This window comes from Anomalospiza imberbis, chromosome 4, assembly GCF_031753505.1.
Source record: "Anomalospiza imberbis isolate Cuckoo-Finch-1a 21T00152 chromosome 4, ASM3175350v1, whole genome shotgun sequence".
Classification (NCBI taxonomy): domain Eukaryota; kingdom Metazoa; phylum Chordata; class Aves; order Passeriformes; family Viduidae; genus Anomalospiza; species Anomalospiza imberbis.
The window spans coordinates 16,853,185-16,868,862 of NC_089684.1; positions in this window are offsets into that span (position 1 = coordinate 16,853,185).

A 15,678-nucleotide genomic window follows, 5' to 3' on the forward strand; every position below is an offset into this window, starting at 1 on the left:
AAGCAATGAACCTAACAGCTTATTTTTTAAAAAGCAGGGAACATCTGACATAGAATGAGAAGGCTCAACTACTTTTCATAGTTGTGCCTAGTCTTCCAACACGAAGAAAAGCACAGCACAGTGAAAGCCAACATGGTTACATGACTTCTGGTCTGAGCTAAGTAACATCTACCCAGCTCCGTGTGGAAGCAGCATGAATTTGGAGTCCTCTCCTTTACCTACATAGATAGTCTGTGAGTATCCAACTCGTGGACACTTGTAGCTTCCTCAGGCTAAGGACAGGGTGTGTGGGCACACAGCTCAGGAGTGGACATTTCACTAGTGCCAGTGTGCTTCCAGTAAGTTAACATACAGCACTTACACTTCTTAGCTCAAACTCCAATCATGCTGTAAGGGACCTGCTTACAGCAGGTCTGAGATACTGCTGAGATCTGCTGAGATACTGCTGAGAAGGCAGTTAGACTAACAAAAGAAAGATCTGCATTCATAGCAGGACTCAGGCACAAAAGATGTAGCTGTAACCTGTGAACTGGCTGTTAGTTTCCTTCCAGCAGGGAGTTAGTTCACTCTAGTTCAAGCTTCTCGTGACAGCTCAAGATCTGCAAAAATGGCCTCTCAGCAAACAGATTCAGAAAAAAAAAGTAATTGAGTCGTTATGATCTGCACATTGTTTGGCACACCTCATGGAACATGATAGGAACTCTACAGTCTACCATACAGCTAAGAAAGGCAGACTTTTAGTGGTTATTTAAAATGTCTTTCACCCATTCCATCAGTATTTATTATGTTTTCCACATCTTTTCCCATGCTATTACATCAGGTTTATGGAAAAATATATTAAAAACACAATATTATATATGACTTTGCTCAGAGATAGAAGTGTCAATAGAAACCCTTTGTACAATATTATGTAAGTTATTCCAGAGGAAATCTCTTTCTGCACCACCTCAGTTAACTCCATACCAGGCTTTTACACAGACAGGTTACTTATATTTCTAGGGTACTGACTGCTCATCAGATTTGCATTGCTTTTGATACTACAGTCTCTTCTCTCTCATGGTCCTATTATAGTGAAAAAGTCCTACTCCCCATCTACTTAAATTGACATGCTTTGGATGAAGAAAAGAAATCTTAGCAGTAAATAAAGGAAGAGACAGATTCACAAAGAGGCACAGGCAGGGGTGTCAGCTCCTAACCACAAGGTGCCTTGCAGTCTGCAGATCCTCCTGCCAAGATTTCTGTGCATAAGCAATCCACAGGAATGACACCCACAAAAGCCAGCACATTAGCACAGAGCTGTCTAACTTAGCTACTGTGAATGGTAAGATATTAAATTCTCTCCATGAACTAGGGATCCTCATCTGGACTGCAGGAAAATGCCTGTCTCCAACTGGAATTCATACATACTCATTCTCTTAAGTTCCCTTTCTTAAAAAAGCTGAGTGGGGAAGAGATGAGAGCCAGTTACTGTACTCAAAAGATGACAGATTTGGGCTCAAATCTTCTAGCAGCCATATGAAAGCAAAACCAACATTCCCTAATTTAATTGTATCTTTTTAGGTTATTGTAACTTTGGAATCCTCCTGAAGCTGCTGCCTTGCTATTAGCAAATAGCAAAGGAAATGCGGGAGAGAACAAAGCCCACTGCGTAGCCTGTAGTCAGGCTGTTGTTTAAGGCACTAACCTTGAAAGTCCAATCTCTGCCTCGGTAATTGGCTGTTCATTAGGTGTGGAATCAAGTTTCTGTACCCCCGACGGCAGGAGCTGTTTTGCTGGGCTTCGACAGGTGCTTTCTGAGCTCTGCCAGACTAACTGCTTCAGAGAGGACAGGCACAGTGTCTTTTGTGCCTAAATATGATGGAGATGCCCAGCTGCTCAGCCCTTGCTGCTGCTTAGCATTTCCAGACACCTGGGTTAAATGGCAGCTTTTGAAGGCTGACATTCCTGCCTGAAGTATTTAAGGCGGCCATTAGGTATTTAAGGCCATGTCTACAAAAGTGGGTGCAGGGCCACCTGAGCTGGCAGGGATCTGCATAGTGACTCATAAAACAGAAATGCCAGGGAGTTCAGCGCACAAACACACAATCTGGCTCTGTGCATGGCCACTAACAAGCCTTTGTGTTGTGCACAAGCCTGCACTCCATTGTAACTGTTCCAGATTGAGGGCTTCTGAACTCTAGTCTACCCCAGAGAGCAGGCAGGCCCTACATCTGGCCTCAGTCCCTGCATGGATCTTGCCTGAGTTCAGCCAAAGAACAGTCATTATGGGGATTAAAACTAAACTGATTTCATCTAGCCTAAAACACACAGGAAACAGTTCAAAGGTGGATTTCTGCCTGGGTTTCTCATGGATTTCAATTTTAGTTAACGCTTACAACTGCAGGCCTGCCTATTTCTTTCCTTGTTTTAGAAGCACAGATCATTGCCAAGGCTCTGGTAGCCAGGCCAGAAAATAGTGACAAATAGCGTAAACTGATCTGGCAGGCTTCATTAAGGGCAGATTAAACATTGACAGTCCCCAAGGTTTTTGTGATATGATTGCATGACATGGCCAATGAACTAGTCACTCCCTAGGGTGAGAAGCAGAGATGATGTTCAACTGCCTGGAGAGTGGAACATAGATTACTCTGTGAAATTACATGGTACGACAGTGTAAGATACAAAGCACCATCTCTGAACAAGGTGCTTCACCTCAAGTAAACCTTGTGACTTGCTAAATAAAAGCCTGTCTATTGCAAAGACAGCTAAGCAATGTAGAAAGAGAATCAACAGACCTGCAAAAAGCCAATACAGGAATTTAACAGTCTATCCCAAGTCAGGGTATCTTGCCTTTTTTCCTATGCAAAGACCATAGCTCTCATAATTTAAGATTTTTTTTTTCAATAAATATTTGAGAATGGTCCCTCATTTACTGGATGAAACACTATTGTATCAGAATGTCAAATCTCTGAGTTGTCTGTGTTTATGGCAAGGTTGTCTCGAATCTAAAATGGTCTCTTAGTTCTACTATCTTCTAGTAACCTGATGATTTTTCTTGCTCTACCAGGAGGATAGTGGGTTTGGAAGTTTCTAATAACAAAGACTGCATGACTGCATTTCCCTTTCTAGTCCATTATATTCCACTTTCAGATTTTCTTTTACATCACCAGACCAAATAAATTGGCCCTACTTGAAAAGTTACCACTTAACATCAAAATGAGAATGTTATCTATCAATCTTTCTTCGTAGGTCCAGAGTAGATAGAGTTAGAAAGAAGCTTCGCTGGTTCTATACAGCTACACCACAGGAGGCTGCATTAAGAAAATGATACACAGAAGAGTCAAATTTGTCACTGAGCAGAAATTAGAAGTCTAGCAGTATAGAAATCATAGAACCATAAAGGCTGGAAAAGGTCTCAAGTCCAACCTTTGACCAAATACCACCATGACCGCTAAACCAATAGCACTAAGTCTACCTGGTTTTTAAATATTTCTAGTGACTCCTCCACTTCCCTGGGGAGCCTGATCCAATGCTTAAACCCTTTCAGTGAAGAATTTTTTTTCTAATACCCAACCAAACCTCTCATGGCAAAACTTGAGGGTATTTTCTCTTTTCCTGTCAGTGGTTGCCTGAGAGAAGAGACCAACTCCCCACCTCACTACAACCTCCTTTCAGGCAGTTGTAGAGAGTGATAAGATTTCACCCTAAGTCTCCTTTTCTCCAGGCTAAACACCCTCAGCTTCCCCAGCTGCTCCTTACAGGACTTGTGCTCCAGACCCTTCATCAACCTCAGCGCCCTTCTCTGGACACACTCCAGCACCTCAATGTCCTTCTTGTAGTGAGGGGCCCAAAACTGAACACAGGATTTGAGGTGAGGCCTCACCAGTGCCAAGTACAATGGGAAAATCACTAGTCCTGGTCCTGCTGGCTACACTATTGCTGATGAAGGCCAGGATGTCACTGGCCTTCTTGGCCACCTGGGAACACATCTGACTGGGGACAAGTATCTCAAAGCCATTCACCATCAGGCAGCTTTCCAGCCACTCTGCCCATAATCTGTAGCACTGCTTCAGGTTGCTGTGACTGAAGTGCAGACTCAGCAGTTTGCCCAAATAAAACTCATACAGATGGCCTCGACCCATTGAAATGAAAAGTAATAACCTCATCTGTGCCTCACTACTTTATCCAGACAGGCAGGAAATTCAGATGCATAATCAGTAGCATTATAATCAAAAAGTTGAAACAATTCTGCAAGCTCCCATAGAACAGAGGGTTTCTAATTCCAGCAGAAAATTATATTAATTTCCATGTTTCTCTGCTAAGACATGGATTGTATCTACTGACATAATTTTGGAAGAGTGAAAAAGTGCTGCTCAATGAGTCACATGTCCAAAGAGCACTGCAACCAGGAGGCATAGCATGGGTTCTTAGCTGTGTCATGGATTTAGTCACATGGAAGACCTGTTTTTCAGTGCTGCAGGTTCTGCCTTTAACATCCATTAGTGATTTCAACCACATCTGGAAAAGTTTTAATGCCATTATATCTAGCAAGAGCCTCTTCAACACAGTACATGCAGTGTCCTGTTTGAAGTGGTCTATCCTGCCTTTATTAATAAATAAAATTGTTTGGTTTGAGTATAGTTACTGCAGGACATAGTAAGAGACAGCAGGTGAAACTGAGGTGCTGCTATACACAGGGGAAGGTGGACCTGTAAAAGGGAATTCAAACAGCCTTGTCCAGTTTCCCCATTCTCCCTGCATTTTAGTACTTTGACATCATCAACATAACCAGCATTCACAACTTCTCCACTTATCCCTTTCAGACCAGAGAGGCCAAAAAAGAACAAGAAATAGTTACCTTTAGGTCTCCTGCTTCATCAACTCAGCATGGAGACAGCTTGTCACTTGCTCTGACACCATTTGTGCCCTAGAAGTTCTGAACTGAAATGGATGTCTCCATACTCCATGGACATCCAGAGGGAACTTTCTACAGCACTGTTTACTTGGAATGTCTTTATAATTGTTAAATACAAGGAAACAAAACACACAAACCAAAACTATCTACCAAGACAATTCTATTCCAATGGAACTGATGCATCCAGCTAGTTAAGACTTTTTTATGGCTTTACCTCCAATTTAGAATGAGTTGAGCAACTTTCTGGGCATGTAGGATTCCAAGGGTAATGGAAATTATAAAAGCACTCATTCAAAACACTCACCAGCAATCTTTTCCAGCAGTCCAGTCCAAATCAGCTATTTCAGTGGATTACTTATAATTTAGGAACCACACACTATGCCATGCCTAAAAAAATAAATTCCTAGAGATAACTAGAATGCTTCAGAAACCACTGAATTAAGACAAAGATTGTTGCAACAGGGAGGACAGAGCTGCAAGGATGTATGTTAGCAGTATCTTTCATCTCTTTCAGATTTTGAAGAAGTCATTCTCCATGTACCAGTTCCTTGATTTCTAGAGGTAAATGGGCTCTAGTTTGGTGGGAAGGAACCAAAAAAGTCAGTCTGCTTCTATGATACTTTCCTAGAGATAATTATTTAGACACATCTCAAATAACCCCAGTACCTGAAACTAAAATTTCAACTCTTAAAAGTCACAAACTTCCTCCTGTTCCCAGGCTGAGCCTGAAATCAGGGAACAGAAAACAAACACTTGGTTTTGCAGCATAATGCTCTCATATCCACTCCAGAGATGTGATTGTGACTTGATCTGCCAAGCTTTTTTATGGCAATAGCTTTCATTGTATCCTTCAGTCTGAAGTCAGAGAATTGAAAAATACCATGACTTGTTTTGCCTTCTTCAAATACAGTCCTGCTGCAGTGGATGACATCTATAAAGGGGTCCTTGGTAGAAAAATGTGATAATGTGTGGCTTTCGACTGTACCTTGGTTCCTGAAAGCAAGAAAATTTTGACAAGCTCCTGTACTCACTGTTTTCTTTTGGCTACTTCTATGTTAAGCCTGAAGGCACTTCACTGACCCCATACAGTGCCTAATACTGGTGCCTGAGCTTAACTTGTTAGGACCAAGCACAATTTTTACACGCACTGACAGAACTGGAATTCCTGAAACAGATATTACATACCTAGAGCAAGGCACTGGTATTGATATTTGAGCACTTGTCTCAAATTATTAGTTTTACTTCTAAGCAGATTCACAGTAGCATTTCAGTGTATACAGAAACACTCACTCTATTACTCAAGGATATAAATTTTCCATTACAATCTTTGCACATGCTGCATGCAGACATGTTTCTGCTTTCTCAGCTCAGATGTAGTACCATATGCATCTCAATATCTGTGTGCTAGGAATATTAGATCCTTACTGATCCTACTTTGCTGAAGAACATCATGCATCCTCTGTGTAAAATAAGTTTCCCAGATTCTGCTACAACAGCAGTATGCCCAAGCAAACAACTGCTCTAACAGGATTCATTACAGACAAAATTAGATTGAAATCCCATTGTTGATTAGTGAAAAAAAAAACCCAAATTTCATTTTAATCAGCATGAGCATCTTATTTGCTTTGTATTCCTAGAAAATTAAATGTGCTGGGAAGAGTACACATTTGTCAGGGAACAGCCTGTCTTAAATCTCTGTTTTGAGCAGTTAGTGGCAACTTCTCTCCTTTTTAAATTAAGGAAACTCTTGTACTATTTTCCACAGAAGCATCATTTTCTTGCTATGAACTATCTGCACCTCTCTATGAAATACTTTGAGATTAACATTGAACCAATCAATAGTTAGGTTTAATTAAACTTGCTACTTTAATTACATAAGTTGTTGCTTTTAGAGACTTTATGAAAACATCAGAGATGAGAAGGACACTTTCATTTCATGCTCTCTCAACCCCCTAAGCCTTTCAATAATCCCTTCAGTACAGATGTCCATTCTGGTACCAGGTGGCTTGATGGCTGTACTAGAGTCAATTAAACCTGGCCATCCTGGCCACATTCAGGATTACTGACTACCAGAGAAGGTCACGGTCATAAGCAATGCCTAACAAACAACTGGCTGCTGGGATCTCTTCTACGGAGTCCACCTTTCTTTTCTTACCCTATCCCTTCCTTTAAGTGCAAACAATGGATACATAGCTATTACTCTGTGTTGCTGGGCCACTTGGAATAGAAATTGTACTACCATCTTTTGACTGTAAGGAGAACTACACCTTTAGGAAGCCTCTCTTCTATAGTAAGTCTCTGCAGGAAGTGATCTTTAATCCAATGAGTGAAACATATAGATCCATTTAAATGTGGAGACACAAGATGAACAGTGTAGTGTGTGAGCAAAGTCCTTTACCAAAAGCAATCTGGTTTGAACATATTCTTAAGGCCCATAATTTTGGGCAATCCATTTATACCCAAGAAAAAATACATTAACAGTCTTAAATGTGTCAGCTCTGGTGTATCTATGTCTATTTCACATGTCTAAGCAAACTGTTTGGAAGCAGCCCCATTATGACATCTCCATGTTTCCTTTGGCACTTCCAGCCTGTGACTACAATGTGCTCAGTTCTTGGGCAGATCAGTACAGATTGAAGTTGACATTAAATACAGACTCGTTGATGATCATTAAGCAGTTTATATTTATCTCAATTCAGAAGTGACAGTACCACTTATGGAAATACACAGTGATCTATGAAAAATTATTACAGTTCCTAGGGAGATTTCATACCGAATCAGTTAACTATCCTTACTGAAATTCTTAGAACCAAGGATTCTTACATTTCTATGCCTAGACAAAGTTCTTCTGAAACAAATCAGAAACACTTTGGAGATGCTCATAACAGGTATTCAGATGTTGGTTATCCTACTCAGTGCTCGTACACAAAATTGGAATATTTTGAAACAAAGTTAAAAGACAATACTGATATTTATGGGCAACTGCAGATTCATTTCATGTATTTATAAAAGGTAAATTCCAAAGCACTGCAAATAAGCAAACATATTTAAAATCCAAAGCAATATGTTAAAAGGTACACTCTCCTTTTGAAATTAAGAACAGTTTGGGGAGTGGAGTGTTTAATAACATTCCTCTGCATAGCAACAATGATTCTACTGGATATCTGACAACAGAAACACTGGTTTAATATCCTATGATCTAAGAGCAGCATTTTTGCCAGTCCCTGGAAAGAAACCACTGGCATTTTGGGTGTGCATTATGGCATGTGTGGTTTAGTAGTGCTTAACCATTTTATAAATTCAGGGAACATTTTGGTTTCAGTGAAGTCAATGGGATATTTGCTAAAGGCCTCCATGGATTTGGGCTTTCATACCTAATATTAAAGAAGAGGAACTGTGGTCTGAGGAAGAGGAAAGGAGAAAGTAAAAAAGTTTGGTTTTTCTTTTCCATTGCAAACAAAAAAGTCACAATAAACACTAATGGGTAAAATCCAAGTTTTTGGTAAGATTTTTTCCACCCCTATCAATTATGCCATGCTGTACAAAGTTTTTAAGCAACTCTCAATCAATTTATCTATGTAGATACACAAAGAAATTGGAAAACAGTACATACATGTACACAGGCTAAAAAGTCAAGATAGGTGTAGTTTTTCATTTCCTTCTCTCACTAGCATAGATCCACTATTATTCAGTCCCATGTGTGTAGCTAGAATTACAAAGGGTAATAAAGAACAGAGTAGAGATACTAATTCAAAGACCTTTTTCTGATCTCACACATAACATTATTGAGCTTACAAAATAGTGGTGAGGGGTCTTCACAGTGACATTTAATTCTGATCTTTGATCTAGATCCTCTGTAAGAGATCATATACCACAGTACTGAAGTAGCTAGTTCCCTCACACTGGAAACCAGTGTTTATTCCTGCTAGATGGAGCAAATGCATCACTGCTAAATAATTTTAAAAAATCACCTTTTATCTGAAAGCACCTTGTATATTCCATACTCCTCAGCAGCAATGAAAGCACTCCTTCCCTCCCCCATGACTCCCTTAAATTACATAGAATCTAGTTTTATCCTGGGTATTTATAAATAGAGCATGACAATTGTTTTTCTGTAACTAGTAACAATGTTTCTTTAGTTGTACACAGCACCTAAAAAGTTGATCACTGTAGTAAATCCTTTCCATCTGCTGGTTCAGAAAATAACTTGTCACTGGATCTCTCAAGGACTGAGAACACTTGATCTCAAATCTGCTGTCTCAACAAAGGGGCTGGTTATTGTCATGATGAGCCTCAAGAACTGGAAATGTACCTAACTTTTGATCTCTCTTACATGCCTGTACCTGGTAGCACTGTTGGTATAAAGATATGGCTTTGTGAAAAGCTACGTACCGAGTTTTGTGCATCATCAGTCAGATGAAAGAAAGCTTATCTCACCAATGTGATAATGATTAGTTTAGAGTCCAGTGAAGGAATCAGCTTGTATGTCATCTGGAAAAGAGAATACTGTCTAGCTAACATCTGAAATGCATCAACAATAAGGTGAATGGTTACATGTCCTGTATAAGAATATTTAAACTGACCCTGAAGAAAGTGATGAATTACAGGAAAACATTAACAAAAAGAGGCAGAATGTTTGAACAGAGTTCCAAGAAAAGTTTGGCCACTTACCACATGCATGTAACCCATAAATATAGGGTTTTTTTCAGTGACATTTAAATGCAAAGTAGTGGGCTTTGTCCAAGAATTAAATCCCAGCCAGAAAGCACCAAAGCATTCTGACAGCTTGCTAGCTGAAGATGAGCTTAAGTAAAGGTGGATATCAAGATTTGCTTTTATTTCTTTTGGCTTGCTTACACACCTACCAACTTTGCTGTCCATATTTGGCTTATGTAAATATATTATCCTTTGATTTATCTTATGAGGGATTTAGGTTAACTGGCAATAAATACAACATTCTGCTCTGATGGGCATGGATGATCATGAAGACATGGGTATTGGAGCCATTTTCAAAGTGCCCAGTCCCCAACACTATTAATCATAGAGTCAAGAAAAAGTTAGGAGGACTTCCTTTTTCTAAGCTGTTCTGCCTGCTGAGAAGCTGGCAATCCAGTGTTAGCGTGGAGAAAATGTCATCCACAAAGATTAGCACTGGATGGAGATATCCTAGCATGCAAGAGACCTGTAGGGAGAAAGCCAGGACCATGAATCAAGCCTCATCAATGATTCATGACTTATGACTCCATCTGGGCCAGGCAGCACCAAGCAAGAACCTGATGTGTACATGTATATTCCTAAACTGTATCAGAAATGTTTGGCACATCCCTCAAGACTGTATGTTCCTGTTCCTTGCTCAGCAATGACAAGAGATACTTCTCCTTCTGGAAGAGTAGTTAGCAGTCCTAACTCCATTGTATGACAAGACTGTAAAGCAGGCAACAATTCCCCATGCATCACTTCTTTAAGGGCATTACTAGCTTGCTTATGATCACTGTTCTTTCCTAAGATTTTTCAATACAATACAAGCATTCAGACAAATGGAAAAACAAAGTTTTGTAAGGTTATGTGTTGCAGGGTTCACGAGTTGCAGTTGTATACTCTGTATCATGTTTGATTAGAGAGGTCTTTTCTAACAATTTTGGACTTTCCATTTACAATACTCAGCAGAAATATTTGTGGTGACATTTGAAAGTGCTCAAAATGAGTATTCCTTCCTATTTCACTAGGATCTCTGCATTAGACCTCTGTTGAAAAGACCAATACAAGCAAAATAAAAATAATTTGCATAGAAAACTGATGACAAAATAGCAGTGTTCACTGCATGGACAGCAATATTTCATGATTTTTCATTTCCACAGAAACACTTTTTACATGCTCAATTACTGGCTGGAAGTGAATTCTAAAATTTCTCTACATGCCACAGCATGAAACAGATGACCTACATTTGATCCTAAATGCCTGGCAGGTCTGCATTCTGATATGCCTTTGTCTCTCATCTAATTTTTCTTTAAAAACTCAAACTTCTTTTTGAAATGTGCCTACCTTATGTATATGTTTTCAAGCTTTTATTCTATACCAAAAATACCTGGAAAACAAGATGACAGCATAAGGAAAGAAAGCTACAGTTATTTTAAAAAGTCAGGGTTGGCAGCATATTCTGGAAGATGCCAAAGGGCTTGTGGAATAAATTCCATTTGGCAAGTTTAGAGAGAAAATAATCCAGCTGCTTTCAAACACCAAATACACCACTAAAAAGTCTCTAAAATTCCCGAAACAGCTTAAATCAACAAAACATACCATCCTCCTACACAAAACAAAAACAGCAACAGAAGAACCTCAAAACACTCCTATTTATATAGACTTCAATGCTAGCTGAAGTATGTCTGTTCCCAGCAGTCTGTCAAAGAATACAATTATATGTAACAAAGGGCATAGAGTTGAAGGATTTTATGATGCTTCAGGCTATTGCAAAGTTAGGCAAAAAGATGAAAGCAGTCATGCTGATGAGGCACCTGGGATAAGAAATCAGGCTGAGCCATGAGATGATCGGTATCCTTTGCAAAAGCGCCTCTATCCACTTGAATACAGCCTTGCAGTGACTGTATCGTTGAACAGGAGTTACTGGCTTAGTGTTCACTGAAGTTCACTGTGACCTTCTACTACATTTAAAAGGTCTTTGAATCAGATGCTAAAAGAATAAGCACCATCTATTTAGGCATCCTCTTCCAAATTTAGGTACAACCTGTTCAACTCTTTCATACATGCACATAGAACACACTCCTAGTAAAACTGGAACTTGGAATTACCTAAGAAAGGGAGTATCTCCTTTATTGTAATAGGAGAAAATACCCAGAGGACCCTCTGCAGAAATGGCAAGAATACTATCCTTTTAATTCTAAAGAGAATCTGTATTTTCAGGCAGTTGTTCCTTGTCATTGTTCCTTCAACAGAATATCCACTGGCACAGTTTCCTAGCTCTGCTTCTTACAGCCACGACCTCATGGCAGAGGTTTATACCCTGCACAATCCAGCAACTCATGGGACTGCACTCCAAAACAGATTTGCAAAAAGGGTTGGCCCTAGTGAAGTGTGAACATATTTTATTTCATTTTAAAACTGAATGATTTTACAGAAATGTTTCACAGAAAGTTTGAAGTCAGCCACACAAGTGAAGGTAAGGTAGTTTCCAGTAAATAAAAGACAAGTAAGCCACTGGAAACTACTGACAGAATACTATTTGGGGACAACAGTCTGGATGTCCAAAATGCTAGCATAGTGTCCTATGGAAAGAATCCTCCTTGTAGGTAACTAATAATCAAAGGTAAGAAGCAAAATGAATAAACATTCTATTGAAAGTTTCTTTCATCTCTCCTTATCTCCTGATAATTCTACAGTTTGTGAGGAGCTTTGAAACTCACATTGCAAGGTGGTAATTTCCAGCTAGTCTTTAAAAAGATAAGTATCAAATCTAAGCAAAAGCAGTTCAGTAACTCTGCAGTATGAAAAATAAACACAAACTTTTCCATTACTAAACATACACACAAAGAACATTAAAGAGACTTGCGCTGAAGTGGCTGGAGATAGAAGGCACATATTTGGCAGGCAACATGACTAAATAAGAATAAATGGATCCACATTTTCCAAATAAAATGGGATTTACTTTGACTGATCTGCTGCAAACTAGTCTTTTTGTCCTTTATCAAGTGTTTTCCCTCAGCTCGAAAGGAAGCAGCTAGGGAAAATCATGCTGTGCTTGTGTACAATTAACTTAGCCAAGCAATGAAACATTCAAAGAAGAAACAGAACAGCCCTGTCTGGGATATGCAGATTTGTGTTCCATGCTTACACAGTACTGAACATCCAGTATAGTAAAAGCACCGTAGCTTCCAATATCTGTGTATTTGTTATATCCTATTAACATGTCAACTCCACAGTCTCTGTAAAAAAAACCTGAGTTAAGTACAAAAACCATAATATCATAGAAAGTTCTATTTGGTAATGAATATTGGCACTTGGGTTTCAATACCCAAAGTGATGCCTATGAGTGCCTAGGGATAAAGTTGTTTATTTGTTATAATTATATATTATATTATATATAAGAACCATCCCACTATAGAGGGTCTGTGTAATTTTTTGCACATTATCTCAGCCCTAAGATTTCACATGCTCTATTGGACATTTCATCTTACATCTTCTCCCTGAACATGTCTTTTTCCAATACTCTACTTGGCCTTTAATTGGCCAGCAGTTGCATTGTCAGGAAGAGAGCAAACAAACAGAAAACACCTTACTTATATCACTTTTCACGTCCAGAGAAGGGCAATGGAGCTGGTGAAGGGTATAGAGAATAAGTCCTATGAGGAGCAGCTGAGGGAGCTGGGGTTGTTTAGTCTGGAGAAAAGGACGCTCAAGGATGACCTTACTGCTCGCTACAACTGCCTGAAAGGAAGTTGTAATGAGGTGGGGGTAAGTACCAATTTGAATTGACAGGGTTTATTTTCCTGCATTAGGATAAGATACTCTAAGAAAGTTACTTTAAAAATTTAAAACACCACTTTCCATACTGATGAAGGACTAAACTGGAGTTTTACCATTTTTACTTAAAACCATATTGTTATATTGCAAGTCTTGTTCTGAAAAGGTCTTTTCATAAGCATTTATGCTAAGATGTCTGAGGTACCTGAAAAGAAATCTTTTGGTCCCAACAAAACCTTAGCTGAAAAAGCAACTCCTCTTCTACAGAAATGTCATTTTTCAGCTAGAAACAGAGGAAGTCATTTCCAAAACCATTCCTTCTATGGCCTTCACTGTGCTGGAGAGTAAGAATATCATCTAACTGTAACCTTGTTCCTGCCAACAAAAATTAGACTGCCCATTTAAAGTGAATGAAGGCTTTCAGAAGTTCAAGTTTCCCTCAGTAGCCAACCCTGCTAAATGGTATGTTTGCTTCTGGCATGCACTTTCCTAGCAGTAACCAGGACTAGTGAAACACAAAGCTGTGTCAGCAGGCAGAAAAGCAGAAGCCAGTACATAGAATATTAAACATTCTTCATTATTAATTAACACATTTCTGTAAGTGTTGACACTGTTCTCACATCTTTGAGGTCCAATCCTGACATCTTTGCACTACAGTCGTGCACCTGACTAGCATGGTATACACACAAAAGAAGAGCAACGACAACAGTGGAGGTTTCAGCTCTGATATTACTCAGGCATATGCAGAACAGAGTCTTGTGCTGGTTCAACCACCCTACAGTAACACCTACATTCAGCCTGTCTCAAGTTGTCTGGGGCATCTTTCCTTTATGTTGCAGGCATACCCATATCGAGGAAGATACAAATCCTTGGGTGTCAGGCTCTCTGGATCATTCACTATACCATCCAGTAGTGATAATTAAAACATCAGATCTTTGTAGAAAATGATATTTAAAAAATACAGCAAACTTCTACGTGACTTTGCTTCCCAGGAAAATCAAATATAAGTATTTCAGTATAATAGCTGATCAACCAACTTTCAATAGAATAACACTTGAAATTAACGCCAAATCTATGTCAGTTCTATTCTGTTTGAAAATCTACTTTTTCCTTCTTCTAAAGAATTTCATTTCCCTTTTTGCCAGAACTTGTGCTTTGCCTTAAGCTAGTCAAAATACCCAATTCTTTATAGTTCTGCATTCTTCTCCTCCAGAGACATTCTTCTGTCAGCTCAGCAAGGCCTTTTTCATTATATATTCTCTTTTTTGCTTTATTTTCCTCCCAAGCCCTCTCGCTTCTGTGCTCTTATTTACTAGATACAAGCATATTTTATATCTCCTCACTATTACTTTCCTTGGGTTTCTTTAATCCCATCTATCCTATTTCATAAGGAATACACTCATATTGCTTACTTCTCATCTCCATGGAGTTGTCAACTTGTTCCATCTCTTTTTTTCTTCCAGTCCTTTACCTCCTCAGCCTTATATCACCTTCCTCTGTTCCTAACACTGCCAAACTGATAAATTGTTTCTTTTGTCCACAGGCTGTGGACAGTTGGGCAGTACTCATTTCTTCAAAGTTAGCATCCATTCAGGAAATGGGGTATTTGTAACTCAGATTAAAGCCAAGAATTGCTGTCTCGCAGCTCTTTGAGACCAAGAAGATGCCACTATGGATACAACCTGCTCTTAGGAGACTTAAAAAATCAGGGATTACAACATTTCATCAACATTAACCCTGTACTGATCTTTAGAACAACTGTAGTTAAAATTTTCCATTCTGATTGATGTAACTTGAGTGACTACAAATTTCATTTGTTTCAAAAGCCTGACCTCAGTCCTGTGAGGAGTCACTGGCTATAGCAGTATGATAACAGTCACATCCAGACTCATTTCTAGACAGGTCAGGGAGAAGCAGGTGTAAAATCAAATTAGACTCACTTGGCAGAACAAAATCGAGAGGTCAGTACTCATAAGGAGAAAAACTGCAAAATCATCATCTTCAGATAGAGCTTGCTTAAATATTCATGGAACGTAAGATATCCATTGGTCCCACAAAATTTCAATAATTAGAAGGCACCATAAATAAATTGTAACAACTAACCCTAATGACAAGCATACATATGTTTTCCTCTACCTATGTTTATCCAATCAAACCAGCACAAAAGCACACATTAGATGGGAAATTATCTCAAAAGCATGAAAAAAAGTTTACAAATTCTGACTTCCCAGACCAGGACAGGTACAGAGGGCAGAGTCACCATTAGATGAAAGCTACTGGTCTCAGCTTGGCTGGGCAGGAGAGGAAAA